The sequence below is a fragment of the Pseudophryne corroboree genome, chromosome 1 (assembly GCF_028390025.1).
Source record: "Pseudophryne corroboree isolate aPseCor3 chromosome 1, aPseCor3.hap2, whole genome shotgun sequence".
Lineage (NCBI taxonomy): Eukaryota > Metazoa > Chordata > Amphibia > Anura > Myobatrachidae > Pseudophryne > Pseudophryne corroboree.
In genome coordinates this window covers 300,144,960-300,169,459 of record NC_086444.1, presented here as the reverse complement: position 1 = coordinate 300,169,459, position 24,500 = coordinate 300,144,960, and the positions used below count along the sequence as shown (strand labels likewise).

The following is a 24,500-nucleotide window of genomic DNA, read 5'->3' as shown; positions in this document are numbered from 1 at the left end:
TCAATACCGGCTGACCTTGAAGCAGAGGCCTTGCTAAGCTTATAGCATTACAAATTTGCTCTTAGCTCCAGTATATTTATGTGGAGAGAATTCTCCAGACTTGATCACACTCCCTGGAAATTTTTTCCCTGTGTGACTGCTCCCCAGCCTCTCAGGCTGGCCTCCGTGGATACCAGCATCCAATCCTGAATGCCGAATCTGCGGCCCTCTAGAAGATGAGCACTCTGTAATCACCACAGGAGAGACACTCTTGTCCTTGGATATAGGGTTATCCGCTGATGCATCTGAAGATGCGATCCGGACCATTTGTCCAGCAGATCCCACTGAAGAGTTCTTGCGTGAAATCTGCCGAATGGAAGCGCTTCGTAATAAGCCACCATTTTTTACCAGGACTCTTGTGCAATGATGCACTGACACTTTTCCTGGTTTTAGGAGGATCCCGATTAGCTCGGATAACTCCCTGGCTTTCTCCTCTGGGAGAAACACCCTTTTCCTGGACTGTGTCCAGAATCATCCCTAGGACCAGCAGACGTGTCGTCGGAACAACTGCGGTTTTGGAATATTTAGAATCCACCCGTGCTGTCGTAGAACTACTTGAGATAGTGCTACTCCGACCTCCAACTGTTCTCTGGACCTTGTTCTTATCAGGAGGTCGTCCATTTTCTTTGAAGACGAATCCTCATTTCGGTCATTACCTTGGTAAAGACCCGGGGTGCCTTGGACACTCCAACGGCATCGTCTGAAACTGATAGTGACAGTTCTGTACCACGAACCTGAGGTACCCTTGGTGAGAAAAGCAAATTTTGGGACATGGAGGTAAGCATCCCTGATGTCCCGGGACACCATATAGTCCCCTTGTTCCCAGTTCGCTATCACTGCTCTGAGTGACTCCATCTGGATTTGAACCCTTGTAAGTGTTCAAATTTTTCAGATTTAGAATCGGTCTCACCTAGCCTTCTGGCTTCAGTACCACCCTATAGTGTGGAACAATACCCCTTTCCTTGTTGTAGGAGGGGTAATTTTATTATCACCTGCTGGGAATACAGCTTGTGAATTGTTTTCAATACTGCCTCCCTGTCGGAGGGGGACATTGGTACAGCAGACTACAGGAACCTGCGAGGGGGGAAACGCCTCGACATTCCAATCTGTGCCCCTTTGATACTACTTGTAGGATCCAGGGGTCCTGTACGGTCCCAGCGTCATGCTGAGAACTTAGTAGAAGCGGTGGAGGGCTTCTGTTACTGGGAATGGGCTGCCTGCTGCAGTCTTCTTCCCTTTCCTCTATCCCTGGGCAGATATCTTATAGGGACGAAAAGACTGAGGCTGAAAAGACGGTGTCTTTTTCTGCAGAGATGTGACTTAGGGTAAAAAACGGTGGATCTTCCAGCAGTTGCCGTGGCCACCAGGTCCCATGGACCGACCCCAAATAACTCCTCCCCTTTTATACGGCAATACATCTTTGTGCCGTTTGGAATCTGCATCCCCTGACCACTGTCGTGTCCATAAACATCTTCTTGCAGATATGGACATCGCATTTACTCTTGATGCCAGAGTGCAAATATCCCTCTGCGCATCTCGTATATATAGAAATGCATCCTTTAAATGCTCTATAGTCAATAAAATACTGTCCCCGTCAAGGGTATCAATATTTTTAGTCAGGGAATCCGACGAAGCCACCTCAGCTCTGCACATCCAGGCTGAGGCGATCGCTGGTCACAGTATAACACCAGCATGTGTGTGTATACTTTTTAGGATATTTTTCTGATAAGCATGTGAGCGCCTTATCCACCCTGAGGGGTGTTTCCCAATGCGCCTTAACTTCTGGCGGGAAAGGGTATACCGCCAATAATTTTCTATCGGGGGAAACCCACGCATCATCACACACTTCATTTAATTTATCTGATTCAGGAAAAACTACAGGTAGTTTTTTCACCTCACACATAATACCCTTCTTTGTGGTACTTGGAGTATCAGAAATATGTAACACCTCCTTCATTGCCCTTAACGTGTGGCCCTAAAGGAAAATACGTTTGTTTCTTCACCGTCGACACTGAAATCAGTGTCCGTGTCTGGGTCTATGTCGACCGACTGAGGTAAATGGGCGTTTTTACAAGCCCCTGACGGTGTCTGAGACGCCTGGACCGGTACTAATTTGTTCGCCGGCCGTCTCATGTCGTCAACCCACTTGCAGCGTGTTGACATTATCACGTAATTCCATAAGTAAGCCATCCATTCCGGTGTCGACTCCCTAGAGAGTGACATCACCATTACAGGCAATTTGCTCCGCCTCCTCACCAACATTTTCCTCATACATGTCGACACACACGTACCGACATACAGCACACACATAGGGAATGCTCTGATAGAGGACAGGACCCACTAGCCCTTTGGGGAGACAGAGGGAGAGTTTGCCAGCACACACCAAAATGCTATAATTATACAGGGACAACCCTTATATAAGTGTTCCTCCCATATAGCATTTAATATATATGTATATCGCCAAATCAGTGCCCCCCCTCTCTGTTTTAACCCTGTTTCTGTAGTGCAGTGCAGGGGAGAGCCTGGGAGCCTTCCCCTCAGCCTTTCTGTGAGGGAAAATGGCGCTGTGTGCTGAGGAGAATAGGCCCCGCCCCCTTTTCGGCGGGCTTCTTCTCCGGAGATTGTGAAGTCTGGCAGGGGTTAAATACATCCATATAGCCTCAAGGGCTATATGTGATGTATTTTTCGCCATACAGGTATTCTACATTGCTGCCAGGGCGCCCCCCCCCGCGCCCTGCACCCTCCGTGATCGCTGTGGGAAGTGTGCTGACAGACAATGGCGCACAGCTGCAGTGCTGTGCGCTACCCGAGGAAGACTGAAAAGTCTTCTGCCGCCTGGTTCCGGACCTCTTCAATCTTCAGCATCTGCAAGGGGGTCGGCGGCGCGGCTCCGGGACGAACCCCAGGGCGAGACCTGTGTTCCGACTCCCTCTGAAGCTAATGGTGTCCAGTAGCCTAAGAATCCAATCCATCCTGCACGCAGGTGAGTTGAAATTCTCTCCCCTAAGTCCCTCGATGCAGTGAGCCTGTTGCCAGCAGGACTCACTGAAAATAAAGAACCTAAAAACTTTTTCTAAGCAACTCTTTAAGAGAGCCACCTAGATTGCACCCTTCTCGGACGGGCACAAAAACCTAACTGAGGCTTGGAGGAGGGTCATAGGGGGAGGAGCCAGTACACACCATGTGATCCTAAAAGCTTGCTTTTGTGCCCTGTCTCCTGCGGAGCCGCTATTCCCCATGGTCCTGACGGAGTCCCCAGCATCCACTAGGACGTTCGAGAAAACCCGATTTTTGTAACAATAACTATGTACAAGTATTGCAGACAATCCGCACTTGGGATGGGCGCCCAGCATCCACTACGGACTACGAGAAATAGAATTATCGGTAAGTAAATTCTTATTTTCTCCGACGTCCTAAGTGGATGCTGGGGACTCCGTCAGGACCATGGGGATTATACCAAAGCTCCCAAACGGGCGGGAGAGTGCGGATGACTCTGCAGCACCGAATGAGAGAACTCCAGGTCCTCCTCAGCCAGTGTATCAAATTTGTAGAATTTTTCAAACGTGTTTGCCCCTGACCAAGTAGCAGCTCGGCAAAGTTGTAAAGCCGAGACCCCTCGGGCAGCCGCCCAAGATGAGCCCACCTTCCTTGTGGAATGGGCATTTACATATTTTGGCTGTGGCAGGCCTGCCACAGAATGTGCAAGCTGAATTGTACTAGACATCCAACAGTTTGTTGGGTGCATACAGGATAACAGCAAGTCAGTTTTCCTGACTCCAGCCGTCCTGGAAACCTATATTTTCAGGGCCCTGACAACATCTAGCAACTTGGAGTCCTCCAAGTCCCTAGTAGCCGCAGGTACCACAATAAGCTGGTTCAGGTGAAACGCTGACACCACCTTAGGGAGAAACTGGGGACGAGTCCGCAGCTCTGCCCTGTCCGAATGGACAATCAGATATGGGCTTTTGTGAGACAAAGCCGCCAATTCTGACACTCGCCTGGCCGAGGCCAGGGCCAACAGCATGGTCACTTTCCATGTGAGATATTTCAAATCCACAGATTTGAGCGGTTTAAACCAATGTGATTTGAGGAATCCCAGAACTACGTTGAGATCCCACAGTGCCACTGGAGGCACAAAAGGGGGTTGTATATGCAGTACTCCCTTGACAAACTTCTGGACTTCAGGAACTGAAGCCAATTCTTTCTGGAAGAAAATCGACAGGGCCGAAATTTGAACCTTAATGGACCCCAATTTGAGGCCCATAGACACTCCTGTTTGTAGGAAATGCAGGAATCGACAGAGTTGAAATTTCTCCGTGGGGGCCTTCCTGGCCTCACACCATGCAACATATTTTCGCCAAATGCGGTGATAATGTTGTGCGGTCACCTCCTTCCTGGCTCTGACCAGGGTAGGGATGACCTCTTCCGGAATGCCTTTTTCCCTTAGGATCCGGCGTTCAACCGCCATGCCGTCAAACGCAGCCGCGGTAAGTCTTGGAACAGACATGATCCTTGCTGAAGCAAGTCCCTTCTTAGTATCTCTTGAAGTTCCAGGTACCATCTTGGCCAATCCGGAGCCACGAGTATAGTTCTTACTCCTCTCCGTCTTATAATTTTCAGTACCTTGGGTATGAGAGGCAGAGGAGGGAACACATACACCGACTGGTACGCCCACGGTGTTACCAGAGCGTCCCAGCTATTGCCTGAGGGTCTCTTGACCTGGCGCAATACCTGTCCAGTTTTTTGTTCAGACGGGACGCCATCATGTCCACCTTTGGTCTTTCCCAACGGTTCACAATCATGTGGAAGACTTCCAGATGAAGTCCCCACTCTCCCGGGTGGAGGTCGTTCCTGCTGAGGAAGTCTGCTTCCCAGTTGTCCACTCCCGGAATGAACACCGCTGACAGTGTTATCACATGATTTTTCGCCCAGCGAAGAATCCTTGCTGCCATTGCCCTCCTGCTTCTTGTGCCGCCCTGTCTGTTTACGTGGGCGACTGCCGTGATGTTGTCCGACTGGATCAGCACCGGTTGACTTTGAAGCAGAGGTCTTCCTAGGCTCAGAGCATTGTAAATTGCCTTTAGCTCCAGTATATTTATGTGGAGAGAAGTCTCCAGACTTGACCACACTCCTTGGAAATTTCTTCCCTGTGTGACTGCTCCCCAGCCTCTCAGGCTGGCATCCGTGGTCACCAGAACCCAGTCCTGAATGCCGAATGTGCTGCCCTCTAGTAGATGAGCACTCTGCAGCCACCACAGAAGAGACACCCTTGTCCTTGGAGACAGGATTATCCGCTGATGCATCTGAAGATGCGATCCGGACCATTCGTCCAGCAGATCCCACTGAAAAATTCTTGCGTGAAATCTGCCGAATGGAATCGCTTCGTAAGAAGCCACCATTTTTCCAAGGACTCTTGTGCATTGATGCACTGACACTTGGCCTGGTTTTAGGAGGTTTCTGACTAGCTCGGATAACTCCCTGGCTTTCTCCTCCGGGAGAAACACCTTTTTCTGGACTGTGTCCAGAATCATCCCTAGGAACAGCAGACGTGTCGTCGGAAACAGCTGCGATTTTGGAATATTTAGAATCCACCCGTGCTGTCGTAGAACTACTTGAGATAGTGCTACTCCGACCTCCAACTGTTCTCTGGACCTTGCCCTTATCAGGAGATCGTCCAAGTAAGGGATAATTAATACGCCTTTTCTTTGAAGAAGAATCATCATTTCGGCCATTACCTTGGTAAAGACCCGGGGTGCCGTGGACAATCCAAACGGCAGCGTCTGAAACTGATAGTGACAGTTCTGTACCACGAACCTGAGGTACCCTTGGTGAGAAGGGCAAATTGGGACATGGGAGGTAAGCATCCTTGATGTCCAGGGACACCATATAGTCCCCTTCTTCCTGGTTCGCTATCACTGCTCTGAGTGACTCCATCTTGATTTGAACCTTTGTATGTAAGTGTTCAAAGATTTCAGATTTAGAATAGGTCTCACCGAGCCGTCTGGCTTCAGTACCACAATATAGTGTGGAATAATACCCCTTTCCTTGTTGTAGGAGGGGTACTTTGATTATCACCTGCTGGGAATACAGCTTGTGAATTGTTTCCAATACTGCCTCCCTGTCGGAGGGAGACGTTGGTAAAGCAGACTTCAGGAACCTGCGAGGGGGAGACGTCTCGAATTTCCAATCTGTACCCCTGGGATACTACTTGTAGGATCCAGGGGTCCACTTGCGAGTGAGCCCACTGCGCGCTGAAACTCTTGAGACGACCCCCCACCGCACCGGAGTCCGCTTGTACGGCCCCAGCGTCATGCTGAGGACTTGGCAGAAGCGGTGGAGGGCTTCTGTTCCTGGGAAGGGGCTGCCTGCTGCAGTATTCTTCCCTTTCCTCTACCCCTGGGCAGATATGACTGGCCTTTTGCCCGCTTGCCCTTATGGGGACGAAAGGACTGAGGCTGAAAAGACGGTGTCTTTTTCTGCTGAGATGTGACTTGGGGTAAAAAATGGACCGACCCCAAATAACTCCTCCCCTTTATACGGCAATACTTCCATGTGCCGTTTGGAATCTGCATCACCTGACCACTGTCGTGTCCATAAACATCTTCTGGCAGATATGGACATCGCACTTACTCTTGATGCCAGAGTGCAAATATCCCTCTGTGCATCTCGCATATATAGAAATGCATCCTTTAAATGCTCTATAGTCAATAAAATACTGTCCCTGTCAAGGGTATCAATATTTTCAGTCAGGGAATCCGACCAAGCCACCCCAGCGCTGCACATCCAGGCTGAGGCGATCGCTGGTCGCAGTATAACACCAGTATGTGTGTATATACTTTTTAGGATATTTTCCAGCCTCCTATCAGCTGGCTCCTTGAGGGCGGCCGTATCTGGAGACGGTAACGCCACTTGTTTTGATAAGCGTGTGAGCGCCTTATCCACCCTAAGGGGTGTTTCCCCAACGCGCCCTAACTTCTGGCGGGAAAGGGTATAACGCCAATAATTTTCTATCGGGGGAAACCCACGCATCATCACACACTTCATTTAATTTCGGATTCAGGAAAAACTACAGGTAGTTTTTTCACACCCCACATAATACCCTTTTTTGTGGTACTTGTAGTATCAGAAATATGTAACACCTCCTTCATTGCCCTTAACATGTAACGTGTGGCCCTAATGGAAAATACGTTTGTTTCTTCACCGTCGACACTGGAGTCAGTGTCCGTGTCTGTGTCGACAGACTGAGGTAAATGGGCGTTTTAAAGCCCCTGACGGTGTTTGAGACGCCTGGACAGGTACTAATTGGTTTGCCGGCCGTCTCATGTCGTCAACCGACCTTGCAGCGTGTTGACATTATCACGTAATTCCCTAAATAAGCCATCCATTCCGGTGTCGACTCCCTAGAGAGTGACATCACCATTACAGGCAATTGCTCCGCCTCCTCACCAACATCGTCCTCATACATGTCGACACACACGTACCGACACAGCACACACACAGGGAATGCTCTGATAGAGGACAGGACCCCACTAGCCCTTTGGGGAGACAGAGGGAGAGTTTGCCAGCACACACCAAAACGCTATAATTATACAGGGACAACCTTATATAAGTGTTTTCCCTTATAGCATCATAATATATAATAATATCGCCAAATAAGTGCCCCCCCTCTCTGTTTTAACCCTGTTTCTGTAGTGCAGTGCAGGGGAGAGCCTGGGAGCCTTCCTAGCAGCGGAGCTGTGTAGGAAAATGGCGCTGTGTGCTGAGGAGAATAGGCCCCGCCCCCTTTTCGGCGGGCTTCTTCTCCCATTTTTCTGACAACCTGGCAGGGGTTAAATACATCCATATAGCCCCAGAGGTTATATGTGATGTATTTTTAGCCAGCATAGGTACTTTCATTGCTGCCCAGGGCGCCCCCCCCAGCGCCCTGCACCCTCAGTGACCGTTGGTGTGAAGTGTGCTGAGAGCAATGGCGCACAGCTGCCGTGCTGTGCGCTACCTTAAGAAGACTGGGAAGTCTTCAGCCGCCGATTTCTGGACCTCTTCTCTCTTCAGCATCTGCAAGGGGGTCGGCGGTGCGGCTCCGGTGACCCATCCAGGCTGTACCTGTGATCGTCCCTCTGGAGCTAGTGTCCAGTAGCCTAAGAAGCCAATCCATCCTGCACGCAGGTGAGTTCACTTCTTCTCCCCTAAGTCCCTCGTTGCAGTGAGCCTGTTGCCAGCAGGACTCACTGAAAATAAAAAACCTAACAAAACTTTTACTCTAAGCAGCTCTTTAGGAGAGCCACCTAGATTGCACCCTTCTCGGCCGGGCACAGAAACCTAACTGAGGCTTGGAGGAGGGTCATAGGGGGAGGAGCCAGTGCACACCACCTGATCCTAAAGCTTTTACTTTTGTGCCCTGTCTCCTGCAGAGCCGCTATTCCCCATGGTCCTGACGGAGTCCCCAGCATCCACTTAGGACGTCAGAGAAAAGTAATTTAACATCTAATTAACTTTTTCTCCTCCACTACGAAACACCATGACAAACAATTGTCACTATTCAATTTTTCTTTTAGCACCCCCAAAAAGACAAGGTTTAGCCACCTAAAACTGCTAAACTGTAGCTTTGGGCATCCAAAGTGCAGTTTGCACATGTTTTTTTCTCACACCACAGGAGGTTGCGATAAAGTGTCTTCAATGGCAGCTGGGCGCTTGAACGGCAAAACAATTGAATTGCTGCCATCAGACACCATCTAGTGAGCTACAAAAAACTACTGATTGGCCCCATTTTTTGATTTACCTAGAATTGCGAGAGAAAGAAAAAAAAAAAAGTGTTAAAAATCTGTAGTGGTGACCAAACCTGGACGTTGGACACCCATTCAGGCTTTTTAGAAGACTGCTTTAGCCGCTTTGCGTGGCTAAACCCGGAGCCGACAGACGCCTTAATTAGCAATGATCAGAGCAACAATTGAATAGTTCCAATAGGCGCCCATTGCTAAAGGCACCCAACAAGGGGCGAAAAAACAAACGAAACAGCTCCTAAGAGGAAAATCTGGGGAGAAATGGACTCCGCAAAAGTAGTTGCATGGGACCTGGTGCGCCATAAAGGGCTGTTTGGCATGACTTCAGGAACAACCTATGAGAAAAAAAAAATCTGTATATGCACAGCAAATAAATGTTTAAGACAGCCAATTAAGCTTCTTTCAAGGAGGAACTGGTGGAAATACTTGCCACTTTTAACTGCCTACAAATGAAAGAAAAGAACAGGTTTATTTATGACTAAGGAAAGTATTTTATCCAATTATACAGGGGCTAAGAGTGCATAGAGGCATACCAGTGCATGGGCAAACACTGCACTATGGGCCTGGCTCATTGTTATACGCTAAGCCAGAGGTTCCCAAACTATGTGCCGTGGCTCCCTGGGGTGCCTCGGGACACTTGCAGGGGTGCCCTGGGTTGGTGGTCCAGGACCAATTCAAATTATTCATGGTCAATATAATAGGCAAAACCAGTGCTGGTAGCTGCCGGTCATAAAATATGTGGCTAAACAGAAGCAAATCTTGTCCCTCACCACACAACTGACCCTAAGGATGACATATAAACGCAATCTACTTAATGTAATATTTATTTCTACATTTTTCATTAAGACATTTTTGGCCTAGGGGTGCCGTGAAAAAAAATTCTGATATTCTAGGGCGCCGTGATTCAAAAAAGTTTGGAAACCACTGCGCTAAGCAGTAGCCAAAATTATGCTAATGCAGTCTTGTGTAAATAGACGCCTCCTGCCGGCTTCTGTGATCTGCTGCTGCGTCTGAACACGTAGATTGTATTACTTGTGGACATTAGCCATCTGGGTAACCTGAGGCTTACTCAGAGTGGCTAGGCTGTTCACTTTACATGCAAACCTGAATCAGACCTATATCCTAAACATGTGCTCTCAAATACGCAGCAAGATGGAGATATTAACAGGCTCATCCTTTCGCTATCTCCACAATGGAGCACTGCTGCAGATAGCTCTGTAGGGAGCATACAAAGTTATTACAGGTGAAACAGATTACAGACCATACAGGGAAAGTTAAAAATGAATAACTCAGAAGAAATTAGAGCTGGAGCAGTTTTTTTCCATTGAACTTTGAGAACCAAACATCTCCTTTCAAAAGCTATAATTCAAACAAAATGTGCTATACCAGAAAGGGTGGAAGGAAAAATCCCAAGTACAGAAAGTTTGTTGCTACATGTATAAAGAGATCTCCTTTTCTAATCACTTGCCTTCAGAAAGCTGAATGTGTAAGTAGACTCTTAGGGGTCGATTCTATTCGGCAACTTAAGAATAGCGCCGGGAATTAGCTCCCGACGCTATTCAATTCAGCTCCAGTTAAGTCGGCGATGTCCCGTTCTCGCCGACTTAACAGGTAGTTTTGTCGGGAGAACGGGCATTCTCCGACTTAACTACCAGCGGCGATGCTGATTCCCGACAGAATCAGCCTCGCGCCGGCCGCGAGGCAGCACTTTTGTCGGGTTTCTTCTCTCATCCCCCGGGGATGAGAGAAGAATTCCCGACAATTGCGGGTCACTAGCAGCTGAATTGAATAGCGTCAGGAGCTAATTCCCGGCGCTATTCTTAAGTTGCCGAATAGAATCGACCCCTTAGAAAACTTAATAGACAAGACCAGCATAAATATAGGCAGCCTATTGGCCAGATACAATTGGATGCAGTAATGTACCGCGCCGGGAAAAAAGGGTGGTAGCCCTGGCCTTTAACACACAGGGATAGTCAATCACAGCTTTTTCCCAATAACCCTGGCAGATCAATTAGCGAAGGCTAATCGAGTCTGGCTCTATGTTATACCCCTTTCACATCGCACAAATAACTCGGTATCGACACGGTATATTGCCGTGTTGAAACGGGTCAGTGTGCGATGTGAAAGCGCCTTTCCCGAATTAGCGGGTCGCCTGACCCGGTAATTCAACCCGGTTAAAAATAAGAATTTACTTACTGATAATTCTATTTCTCGTAGTCCGTAGTGGATGCTGGGAACTCCATAAGGACCATGGGGAATAGCGGCTCCGCGGGAGACTGGGCACAAAAGTAAAGCTTTAGGACTACCTGGTGTGCACTGGCTCCTCCCCCTATGACCCTCCTCCAAGCCTCAGTTAGGATACCGTGCCCGGACGAGCGTACACAATAAGGAAGGATTTATGAATCCCGGGTAAGACTCATACCAGCCACACCAATCACACCGTACAACCTGTGATCTGAAGCCAGTTAACAGCATGATAACAGAGGAGCCTCTGGATAGATGGCTCACAACAATAACCCGATTTAGTTAACAATAACTATGTACAAGTATTGCAGACAATCCGCACTTGGGATGGGCGCCCAGCATCCACTACGGACTACGAGAAATAGAATTATCGGTAAGTAAATTCTTATTTTCTCTGACGTCCTAGTGGATGCTGGGAACTCCGTAAGGACCATGGGGATTATACCAAAGCTCCCAAACGGGCGGGAGAGTGCGGATGACTCTGCAGCACCGAATGAGAGAACTCCAGGTCCTCCTCAGCCAGGGTATCAAATTTGTAGAATTTTGCAAACGTGTTTGCCCCTGACCAAGTAGCTGCTCGGCAAAGTTGTAAAGCCGAGACCCCTCGGGCAGCCGCCCAAGATGAGCCCACCTTCCTTGTGGAATGGGCTTTTACAGATTTTGGCTGTGGCAGGCCTGCCACAGAATGTGCAAGCTGAATGGTATTACAAATCCAACGAGCAATAGTCTGCTTAAAAGCAGGAGCACCCAACTTGTTGGGTGCATACAGGATAAACAGCGAGTCAGATTTTCTGACTCCAGCCGTCCTGGAAACATATTTTCAGGGCCCTTACTATGTCCAACAACTTGGAGTCCTCCAAGTCACTAGTAGCCGCAGGTACCACAATAGGTTGGTTCAGATGAAACGCTGAAACCACCTTAGGGAGAAAATGAGGACGAGTCCTCAATTCCGCCCTGTCTGAATGGAAGATCAGATAAGGGCTTTTACAGGATAAAGCCGCCCATTCTGACACGCGCCTGGCCGAGGCCAGGGCCAACAGCATGACCACTTTCCATGTGAGATATTTTAACTCCAAAGATTCAAGTGGTTCAAACCATTGTGACTTTAGGAACCCCAAAACTACATTGAGATCCCAAGGTGCCACTGGAGGCACAAAGAGGCTGTATATGCAGTACCCCTTTTACAAACGTCTGAACTTCAGGAACTGAAGCTAGTTCTTTCTGGAAGAAAATTGACAGGGCCGAAATTTGAACCTTAATGGACCCCAATTTTAGGCCCATAGACACTCCTGTTTGCAGGAAATGCAGGAATCGACCTAGTTGAAATTCCTCCATCGGGGCCTTACTGGCCTCGCACCACGCAACATATTTTCGCCAAATGCGGTGATAATGCTTTGCGGTTACATCCTTCCTGGCTTTGATCAGGGTAGGGATGACTTCATCCGGAATGCCTTTTTCCTTCAGGATCCGGCGTTCAACCGCCCTGCCGTCAAACGCATCCGCGGTAAGTCTTGGAATAGACAGGGTCCTTGATGGAGCAGGTCCCTTCTTAGAGGTAGAGGCCACGGGTCCTCCGTGAGCATCTCTTGAAGTTCCGGGTACCAAGTCCTTCTTGGCCAATCCGGAGCCACGAGTATAGTTCTTACTCCCCTCCGTCTTATAATTCTCAGTACTTTTGGTAAGAGAGGAAGAGGAGGGGACACATACACTGACTGGTACACCCACGGTGTTACAAGAGCGTCCACAGCTATTGCCTGAGGGTCCCTTGACCTGGCGCAATACCTGTCCAATTTTTTGTTTAGGCGGGACGCCATCATGTCCACCTTTGGTTTTTCCCAACGGTTTACAATCATGTGGAAGACTTCTGCTGAGGAAGTCTGTTTCCCAGTTGTTCACTCCCGGAATGAACACTGCTGACAATGCTATCACATGATTTTCCGCCCAGCGAAAAATCCTTGCAGCTTCTGCCATTGCCCTCCTGCTTCTTGTGCCGCCCTGTCTGTCTACGTGGGCGACTGCCGTGATGTTGTTCGACTGGATCAGCACCGGCTGACCTTAAAGCAGAGGTCTTGCTTGGCTTAGGGCATTGTAAATGGCCCTTAGCTCCAAGATATTTATGTGAAGTGATGTCTCCAGGCTTGACCACAAGCCCTGGAAATTTCTTCCCTGTGTGACTGCTCCCCAGCCTCGCAGGCTGGCATCCGTGGTCACCAGGACCCAGTCCTGAATGCCGAATCTGCGCCCTCTAGAAGATGAGCACTCTGCAACCACCACAGAAGAGACACCCTTGTCTTTGGTGACAGGGTTATCCGCTGATGCATCTGAAGATGCGATCCGGACCATTTTTCCAGCAGGTCCCACTGGAAAGTTCTTGCGTGGAATCTGCCGAATGGAATTCGTTCGTAGGAAGCCACCATTATTTCCCAGGACCCTTGTGCACTGATGCACTGACACTTGGCCTGGTTTTAGGAGGTTTCTTACTAGTTCGGATAACTCCCTGGCTTTCTCCTCCTGGAGAAACCCTTTTTCTGGACTGTGTCCAGGATCATCCTTCGGAATAGAAGACGTGTCGTCGGGATCAGCTGCGATTTTGGAATATTAAGAATCCAACCGTGCTGCCGCAACACTACTTGAGATAGTGCTACCCCGACTACCAACTGTTCCCTGGATCTTACCCTTATCCGGAGATCGTCCAAGTAAGGGATAATTAAAACTCCCTTCCTTCGAAGGAGTATCATAATTTCGGCCATTACTTTGGTAAAGACCCGGGGTGCCGTGGACAAACCAAACGGCAGCGTCTGAAACTGATAGTGACAGTTCTGTACCACAAACCTGAGGTACCCTTGGTGAGAAGGGTAAATTGGGACATGGAGATAAGCATCCTTGATGTCCAGAGACACCATATAATCCCCTTCTTCCAGGTTTGCAATCACCGCTCTGAGTGACTCCATCTTGAATTTGAACCTTTGTACGTAAGTGTTCAAGGATTTCAGATTTAAATTAGGTCTCACCGAGCCGTCCGGCTTCGGTACCACAAACAGCGTGGAATAATACCCCTTTCCCTGTTGTAGGAGGGGTACCTTGATCACCTCCTGCTGGGAATACAGCTTGTGAATGGCTTCCCATACCGCCTCCCTGTCGGAGGGAGACGTCGGTAAAGCAGACTTTAGGAAAACGGCGAAGGGGAGACGCCTCGAATTCCAATTTGTACCCTTGAGATACCACCTGAAGGATCCAGGGGTCCACCTGTGAGTGAGCCCACTGCACGCTGAAATTTTTGAGACGGGCCCCCACCGTGCCTGAGTCCGCTTGTAAAGCCCCAGCGTCATGCTGAGGACTTGGCAGAAAACGGGAGAGGGCTTCTGTTCCTGGGAACTGGCTGTTTGCTGCAGCCTTTTTCCTCTCCCTCTGCCACGGGGCAGAAATGAGGAGCCTTTTGCCCGCTTGCCCTTATGGGGCCCAAAGGACTGCGCCTGATAATACGGCGTCTTCTTATGTTGAGAGGCTACCTGGGGTAAAAATGTGGATTTCCCAGCCGTTGCCACCAGGTCTGTTAGACCTACCCCAAATAACTCCTCCCTTTTATAAGGCGATACTTCCATATGCCTTTTGGAATCAGCATCACCTGACCACTGTCTTGTCCATAACCCTCTTCTAGCAGAAATGGACAGCGCACTTACTCTTGATGCCAGTCGGCAAATATCCCTCTGTGCATCACGCATATATAGAAATGCATCTTTTAAATGCTCTATAGTCAGTAATATACTGTCCCTATCTAGGGTATCAATATTGTCAGTCAGGGAATCCGACCAAGCCACCCCAGCACTGCACATCCAGGCTGAGGCGATTGCTGGTCGCAGTATCACACCCGTGTGAGTGTATATACATTTTACTGCTTTCTGTCAGCAGGTTCCTTAAGGGCGGCCGTAGCCGGGGACGGTAGTGCCACCTGTTTAGACAAGCGTGTGAGCGCTTTATTCACCCTAGGGGGTGTTACCCAACGTGCCCTATCCTCTGGCAGGAAGGGGTATGATGCTAATAACTTTTTAGGAATTAACAGTTTTTATCGGGGGAAACCCACGCATCATCACACACTTCATTTAATTCCTCAGATGCAGGAAAAACTACAGGCAGTTTTTTCTCACCCAACATAATACCCTTTTTAGTGGTACTGGTATTATCAGAAATGTGTAAAAACATTTTCCATAGCCTCAATCATGTAACGTGTGGCCATACTGGAAGTCACATTCGTCTCTTAATCGTCGACACTGGAGTCAGTATCCGTGTCGGCGTCTGTATCTGCCATCTGCGGTAACGGGCGTTTTAGAGCCCCTGATGGCTTTTGAGACCCCTGGACAGGCACAGGCTGAGTCGCCGGCTGTCTCATGTCATCAATCTTTTGTAAAGAGCTGACACTGTCACATATTCCTTCCATAAGCTCATCCACTCAGGTGTCTACTCCCTAGGGGGTGACATCTCTGTTACAGGCAATTTCTCCGCCTCCACATCATTTTCCTCCTCATACATGTCGACACAACGTACCGACAGCACACACACAGGGAATGCTCTGATAGAGGACAGGACCCCACTAGCCCTTTGGGGAGACAGAGGGAGAGTATGCCAGCACACACCAGAGCGCGCTATATTATATATATATATATATATATATATATACATACATACATACATATATACATATATATACAGTGATCGCAAAAACGCGCTATGGCGCGTATTTTACCCGAGAATTGATGATGGGGACTCAAAAAGAAAAAAATGCAGGGTCCCTCAGGACGCGCTCTGACCAGCAGCGCTATCCTGTGCTGTCAGTCAGTTCCGTCTCCAGGGCAGCAGAGGAGGAACTTGTAAGGGGAGGAGACCATGCACAGTGTGTTCTCCCGCCCCGCCTCCCCTCACCGTCTGCTCCGCGCGCATATGACAGGGATTATCCTGCTGTCACAGCAGTCAGTGACAGCAGCGGTTTGTAGTGTAGTGGACGCTGGCTCCCTGCTACGATCGGAAGTCTCAGCTCCGATCCCGCAGCAGAGCCAGAGGGGGCAGAACTAGCCTCAATGAAGTGCCCGTGGCCGGCGGCATTATGCAAGACAGCCAGGTACTACTACTATAGTGAGTCAGCCTGACTCATTATAGTGCGCTGGCAGGTGTCCGCATCGCTGAGGGAGGAGGTGAGGCTGTCCGGCCGGAGAAATGTACCTTTCCCCTTCACTTCTGGCCGTGGAGAAAGGGGGAGAGAGGTGGAGGATCTGAGTACTATGCTGACTGGAAACCACTGCGGTGGCTGCAGCCTGTGTATAGCGGGAGCTGCAGGCAGCCACGGAGGATGTAGCACGGGGGGGGGGGGGGTTTGGGAGAGAGAGTACTAAGCCTGGCCCTGTCAGTCTGCTCTGCAGTGTCTGCCCCTAGTACATGCAGGTCATGCCGTGATTCGCGGGTAATTAGGGGGCGGGGCTTAACGCAATGAACTGCCGGACCCATCAGAGACCTGTGCCTGAGCTGCTGTAGTTGGTAGTGTCTCTCATGCTGCTCCCCCCCCCCCCCCCCCCCCCTCTCTCCCATGGACACTCACTGTCTTTTTCCTCTATATCTAACTCTCTCACATGCCCCTCTCCCTCCCTGACACTCTTGCCCCTCTCTCCCTGACAATCTCTCATGCGTCTCTCCCTCCCTCTCCCTAACACTCTCTCATGTGCCTCTCCCTCTCTCTCCCTGACACTCTCGCTCATGTGCCTCTCCCTCTCTGCCTGACACTCTCTCATGCGCCTCTCCCTCCCTCTTCCGGACACTGTCTTGCTCCACTCTCTCTCATGTGCCTCTGACTCTCATATGCCTCTTCCTCTCTCTCCCTGACACTCATGTGCCTCTCCCTTTCTCTCTCATGCGCCTCTCCCTGACACTCTCTCATGTGCCTCTCCCTGTCTCACGCAGCTCTCCCTCCCTCTCCCTGACATTCTGTCTTGCTCCTCTCCCTGAGACTCATGCGCCTCTCCCTCTCTCCCTGACACTCTCATGTGCCTCTCCCTCTCTTCCTCGTGCAGCTCTCCCTACCTCTCCCTTTGTCTTGCCTCTCTCTCTCCCTGACACTCATGTGCCTCTCCCTCTCCCTGACACTCATGCGCCTCTCCCTCCCCTCTCCCTGACACACTCATGCGCCTCTCCCTGACTCTCTCATGTGCCTCTCCCTCTCTCACGCAGCTCTCCCTCCCTCTCCCTGACACTCTGTCTTGCTCCTCTCCCTGACACTCATGCGCCTCTCCCTCTCTCCCTGACACTCTCTCATGTGCCTCTCCCTCTCTCCCTCATGCAGCTCTCCCTACCTCTCCCTTTGTCTTGCCTCTCTCTCTCCCTGACACTCATGTGCCTCTCCCTCTCCGACACACTCATGCGCCTCTCCCTGACACACTCATGCGCCTCTCCCTCCCCTCTCCCTGACACTCTCTCATGTGCCTCTCCCTCTCTCACGCAGCTCTCCCTCCCTCTCCCTGACACTGTCTTGCTCCTCTCCCTGACACTCATGCGCCTCTCCCTCTCTCACTGACACTCTCATGTGCCTCTCCCTGACACTCTCTCATGTGCCTCTCCCTCATGCAGCTCTCCCTCCCTCTCCCTTTGTCTTGCCTCTCTCTCTCCCTGACACTCATGTGCCTCTCTCTCTCTCTCCCTGACACACTCATGCGCCTCTCCCTCCCCTCTTCCTGACACTCTCATGCGCCTCTCCCTCCCTCTCCCTGACACTCTCTCATGTGCCTCTCACTCTCTTACGCAGCTCTCCCTCCCTCTCCCTGACACTCTGTCTTGCTCCTCTCCCTGACACTCATGCGCCTCTCCCTGACACTCATGTGCCTCTCCCTCCCTCTCCCTGACACTCATGTGCCTCTCCCTCTCTCTCCCTGACACACTCATGCGCCTCTTCCTCTCTCCCTGACACACTCTCATGTGCCTCTCCCTCTCTCCCTCATGCAGTTCTCCCTCCCTCTCCCTTTGTCTTGCCTCTCTCTCCCTGACACTCATGTGCCTCTCCCTCTCTCTCCCTGACACTCATGCGCCTCTCCCTCCCCTCTTCCTGAAACTCTCTCATGCTCCTCTCCATCTCTCTCATGCAGCTCTCCCTCCCTCTCCCTTTGTCTTGCCTTTCTCTCTCCCTGACACTCATGTGCCTCTCCCTCTCTCTCCCTGACACACTCATGCGCCTCTCCCTCCCCTCTTCCTGACACTCTCATGCTCCTCTCCATCTCTCTCCCTGACACACTCTCTCATGCTCCTCTCCATCTCTCTCCCTGACATACTCTCTCATGCACCTCTCTCTCTCCCTGACGCTGTCTCTCTGTACCTCTCTCTGACACTGACTCTCTTTCTTACTCCCTCTCTCTCTCTCTCCCTCCCTCCCTAACACACTCACTCGCATCCCTCCCTATCTCCTGCTCCTTCCCCTCTCTCTAACACCCTCCAGTGATCACAAAATACACGTTATAGCGCATTGACACAGTTTTTAAAAATGAGCGGGTCCTGCAGGACGCGCTGATGCCTGTGTGCACAGTGTCAGCAAATAAGATTTTACTGACCTGCTCCACTTGTCTGCCCTGATACACCGACAGCGGCCAGCCGCATCAGAGCGGCCTGACCCCACTGCCTAACAGTAACAACCCATGCAGCAGCTAGCGTACCTCCTGGGCAGCAGAATGTCTGTCTTCAGCCTTCACCCTCTCCCTGTGACAGAGACCGGCCAAGCTGTCACGCGCAGAGCCGTCTCACGAGTCCCGAAAGGAGCATCTGCCGAGCACCGGACATCGCCTCCTAGATACCAGCCGTCACCCCTCCTACACACCCAGCGCTTCAGCATCTTCTCCTTGGCTGCAGCTCTGCTGACCAGGATGCCATCATTGGAGAGTGCCCACACACAGCCACGGCTACTTCCTCAGCCTTACTTCCTGCACTCGGCACCTGGTAAGATGTGTATAGTACTATAGGGGTGCTGTCATATACGCCCAGGGTCCCCGCTGCCAGCCACACACATCGTGACTCCGGTGCCCCAGCAGCCATCTACCCTTACCCTACCCCCAGTACTTCCTGCCTCTAACCCCCTCGCCCCCCTGCACTGTCCCACTTATCCACTGCCCCCAGTATCTACCCATGCTGTCTCTCTAGCCCCAGCACTTCCTGCATCTAACCCCCTCCTTGACCCCAGTACAGCCCCAGCTATTCCCTACCCACAGTATCTACCCATGCCTCCTTTCTATCCCCAGTATCTATCCATGCCCCCTCCCTATCAGTACTTCTGCCCCTAACCCCCCCTTGCTCTCCAGTACTGCCCCAGCTGCTATCTACCCAAGCCACATCCCTACCCCCAGTACTGCCTGACCCTAACCCTCTCCTTGCCACCCTGTACCACCCAAGCTATCTACTTGTGCCCCCTCTATACCCCCAATACTACCAGCCCCTAAACCCCTCCATGCCCCCACTACTGCACTAGCTGCTATCTAGCCATGCCTCTTTTGTACCCCCAGTACTTCCTGCCCCTAAATCCCTCCTTGCCCCCCAGTACTGCCACAGCTGCTATCTACAAATAACCCCTAACTACTCCCAGCACTGCCTGCCACTAGCCACCCCAACACTGTTTCAACTACTGTCTGAACTTACCCTCTCCCTACCCCAAGTGCTGCCTGCCTTTACAGCACCCCTCTACTCCCAGCTCTGCCCCAACTTCTCCCTGCTTCTGCCCCAACTGCTACTTGCTTTTTTACCCCTCTATCCTAAATGCCACCTGGCCCCCGCACAGTCCCAACTGCAGCCTTCCCTCACCCCTCAAAGTGTGATGCGACCCAGAAACGGTGAAGTAGGACCCCAATTTTTTATAGTGAGGGGTCCCTAGGACCCACAATTTATTTTGCTCGGCGCGATCACTGTATATATATATATATATATATATATATATATATATATATATATATATATATATATATATATATACACACACACACACACACACACACACACACACACACACAGGGATAACCTTATATAAGTGTTTTTCCCCTTATAGCTGCTGTATTGTTATACTGCGCCTAATTAGTGCCCCCCTCTCTTTTTTAACCCCTTTCTGTAGTGTAGTAACTGCAGGGGAGAGCCAGGGAGTTTCCCTCCAACGGAGCTGTGAGAGAAAATGGCGCCAGTGTGCTGAGGAGATAGGCTCCGCCCCCTTCTCGGCGGCCTTTTCTCCCGTTTTTCTGTGGAATCTGGCAGGGGTTAAAATTCATCCATATAGCCCTGGGGGCTATATGTGATGTATTTTCGCCAGCCAAGGTGTTTTACATTGCTGCTCAGGGCGCCCCCCCCCTAGCGCCCTGCACCCTCAGTGACCGGAGTGTGAAGTGTGCCTGAGTAACAATGGCGCACAGCTGCAGTGCTGTGCGCTACCTTGTTGAAGACAGATGTCTTCTGCCGCCGCTTTTTCCGGACCTTTTCTTGCTTCTGGCTCTGTAAGGGGGCCGGCGGCGCGGCTCTGGGACCGAGCTCCGAGGCTGGGCCTGTGTTCGGTCCCTCTGGAGCTAATGGTGTCCAGTAGCCTAAGAAGCCCAATCCACTCTGCACGCAGGTGAGTTCGCTTCTTCTCCCCCTAGTCCCTCGATGCAGTGAGCCTGTTGCCAGCAGGTCTCACTGAAAATAAAAAACCTAAAACTAAACTTTCACTAAGCTCAGGAGAGCCCCTAGTGTGCACCCTTCTCGGCCGGGCACAAAAATCTAACTGAGGCTTGGAGGAGGGTCATAGGGGGAGGAGCCAGTGCACACCAGGTAGTCCTAAAGCTTTACTTTTGTGCCCAGTCTCCTGCGGAGCCGCTATTCCCCATGGTCCTTACGGAGTTCCCAGCATCCACTAGGACGTCAGAGAAAAGGGTTATTACCGGGTCAGGTGCAGTGTGAATGGGAGCCGTTCCGATGCGACACGTCTCCCAGTCACAGCATAGGGAGAGGCGGCGCAGGAGATGAGCTCCCCGCTGCTATGGCAACCGACCCAGTATATTGCCGGGTTGGAAAGCCAGCAGAGGAGAGCAAATGCCGGATCCCACCCGGTAAGGACACGTTTCTCTTACCGGGTAGGAACCGGCATTTGCGATCTTAAGCAGCATTAGTATCCTGCTTAAATCAGGAATAATCCCAAGGGACTAAAGCTGGACATATACTACAGCAATATGCAGCTAGAAGATGGCAGTAGCAACTTGCGGGCTCGGTGGTGACTGGGAATAGAATTGGGCAGGATGATGTAGGGGGAGGAAACTACATCCCATGGCTAATGGGTCACATTCTCATAACAAAACGTACCGGCCCAGTATTGGCGCTCATCATTTGTCCCTAGTATTAATACCTGTGCTTGTAAAGTATTTTAAAAAAAAAAACAAAAAAAACACCCCCCCCCACAAATTCAATATATATATATATATATATATATATATATATATATATATATATATATATATATATATATATATATATATATATATATATATATATATATATACACACACACACACATATATATACATACACCACAGTTGACTGGACAGAAAACATTAAGAACCCGCAACATATAAAGTGCAGTATAGTATGATCTTTTATATAAAACACTACTCCCCAGGAGGCTTATTAAGGATTTGCCCATATAGCGGCAAATAATAATCACTTTAATACTAATTATGATGGTTCAATTACGACTATAGCGCTGCAGTTTTATGTGCACGTGTCATAGGGGTCGATTCAATTCACTGACAGTTGAATAGCGCCGGGCTATTCAATTCAGCTCAAGTTAAGTCTGCGAAGGCCCGTTCTCCCGGACTTAACAGGTTGAATTGTCGGGAGAACAGGCATTCTCCGACTTAACTCCCCGCCGCGATGCTGATTCCCAACAAAATCAGCCTCGTGCCGGCCGCGCAGCAGCACTTTTGTCGGATTTCTTCTCTCATCCCCCAGAGGCGAGAGAAGAAATCCAGACAATTGAGGGTCACTTGTCGCTGTATTGAATAGCGCCGGGAATTTGCTCCCGGCGTTATACAACTGTCAGTGAATTGAATCGATCCCAATGAATGCTTTCTAATTTGTGTTTTAAGGGGTTGAGTAATCCCCTCTCTGACAGAGCTGCTAGGTAAAGGGATTTTTACAGGGTAAACCAGGCGCTTTGTCATTTTTCTGTCTGTTTAGTATGGATACCATTGACAATGTCAATCAGTTTCAAGAGTTTGAAACAGTGGGTTACACGTACTCCTCTTCAGCTTCCAACCCATACTTTGGTTCCCCTGGAGTGAGTATTGGACAATAAGAATAACCCTTCCACTTCTCTCACCGTCTTAGTGCATACCTTTTTATTATTTTTTTTTTTTTAAACCTGAGCAACTACGTTTTACTGGTATATTGTATAACTTTTGTGGGGTTTCAAACGTTATCGCCTCTGTTCTAAAGAGACAGGAGATCGCAGGGGGCGATACACAATCGATGTCCCCCATCGTGCCTATTACTGTCACGGCTAAACTAATAGGCACCTAGCGGGTGAGAGCTGAAATGTAGGTGCCGGCAGCCGATTGCACCCGAACGGACCTACATTAGAATAGCATCTACTGGCTGCCGGCATTCAAAACATTTGAATCTCGCCCATACACTTATGATGCTCTGGATTCCTAGGGCGGAATAAAAAAATGTTGCCACCCCCTCCCAGCCACTATTGCGCCTGCTGGCAGGTTTTGGCCCTGTTTTCTACCATCTCAGTTCGAAAAGTCGAGATGAGGGACCCGAGAGGAGGAGGGGCGGATTGCCACGGGCAGATGGGGGAGAGCAGCGCTACAGCACAGCAGGAGGATGTGTCAGACACCGCTCATGGCAGCGTCCACCCAGCTCCAGCAAGTGAAGTCCCGCTTGCTGGAGCCGGGTGGACACTGCCGTGAGGTCTGGCGGCTGTGCCACATCCTCTGCAGCGCTGCTGTCCCCCCTCTCCCGTCCCTCATCTCAATTCAACTTTTTTTAAAGTCGAATTGAGATGGGCACTTAATAGCCCTTGTCGGACCCATTGCGACAAATGCATGTCGGAATGGATCCAACCTCAATTGAATATACCCCATGGTGTTAAATACCCAGAGCTAGGCAATTACTGCCTACGGTTTCTATTTCTATGGCTAGCACAGAGGGTGAAGTTAATGCACATTTCTGTGTGCACCTTAGTAGGGTAGAAGCAGAAATAATCATTAACTAATGTTTCCTGTGATAGTTGCAGGTGGAAAACTGTATTGCTCCTGTAACTTTACCCAACAGCTATGATTTACAGCTGGCTTACTGCAGGAAGTATAGCACTCCACACCTAATTGAATTGGCAGCTAGGACAGAATACTAGGTTTCCCAAATGCTTACTCTAGGAAAGACATCACAACTACTGGGTAATGTATGCTTTTTTTCCCCAGTTACCGCCAGCTGTGACATGGCCACGAAAGACCAGTTTTTACTGACAGGATTGCGGATGGTAAATGTCCTTGAGATAATCTGCATTTACCAGCTTTTTTGGAGGAACAATTCACCACAATCATTTTAAGGAGTACACACTAGAAAGATGGTCATGGGGTCAAATGAAGACTCACCTGATGGTGTGCAATCCTTGCAAAGCTAACTACTGTATAAGGAATCAACAAACTTCTTTATATTCTACACGGGATATAAGCATTTGAACCTGGGATACTTTCATTTTGAAAGTGTGAAAATACTGAAGTACACCCAAAGTGGAGAAGGGTATTTTTTGGGAGTGTTTCCTGACATTAAGTAATCTTGGAAGGGAGAGGTGAATTGTATTCATGATAATGGACTGACATGTATTTATAGATGCAACTTTCAATTGGATCTACAGGATAGTGTAAACAAAACATGACAGTATATCCATCCACATCTAAAAGACATTAACTTAAGGTGGGTACACACTATTAGATATATCTGCAGATCAACTGATCTGCAGATATATCTATGTACGGATCGGGCAGTGTGCTGTGCATACACACAGCCCGATCCGTCGGGGGACTGACGTCATGAACTGGGCGGGCGCTCGCGCCCGCCCAGTTCACCTGTCAATCACCGCCGGCCACCGCAGCATGTGTACGGGCGGTCGGACGACCGCCCCGTACACACACAGCGATGCGCCAATATATCGTTAGATATATTGGCTGTGCTGCGCGGCCGACGCGATACGTCTGTGAACGACGGAGTTCACAGACGTATCGCCCGTACACACTGGCCGACGGTCCCGCAATGTATCGGCCGTTCAAGAGAACGCCCGATACATCAACCAGTGTGTACGGGCCTTTAGTGTGATCTGTCTCAGGTAGAAAGCTAAATGCTGTAGTGCTGACATGACATCACTGGCCTTACTGTACATGAATCCACACAGTGCACTGCTGC

At 49.9% G+C, this 24,500-nt stretch overlaps 1 protein-coding gene across 1 annotated transcript in view; it reads right to left on the bottom strand.

The window, feature by feature from the left end:
* The window catches only part of PPP1CC (protein phosphatase 1 catalytic subunit gamma), a 102,432-nt gene that overhangs the window by 54,618 nt on the left and 23,314 nt on the right, over positions 1-24,500 (bottom strand). The gene's annotated exons all lie outside the window — the stretch shown is intronic.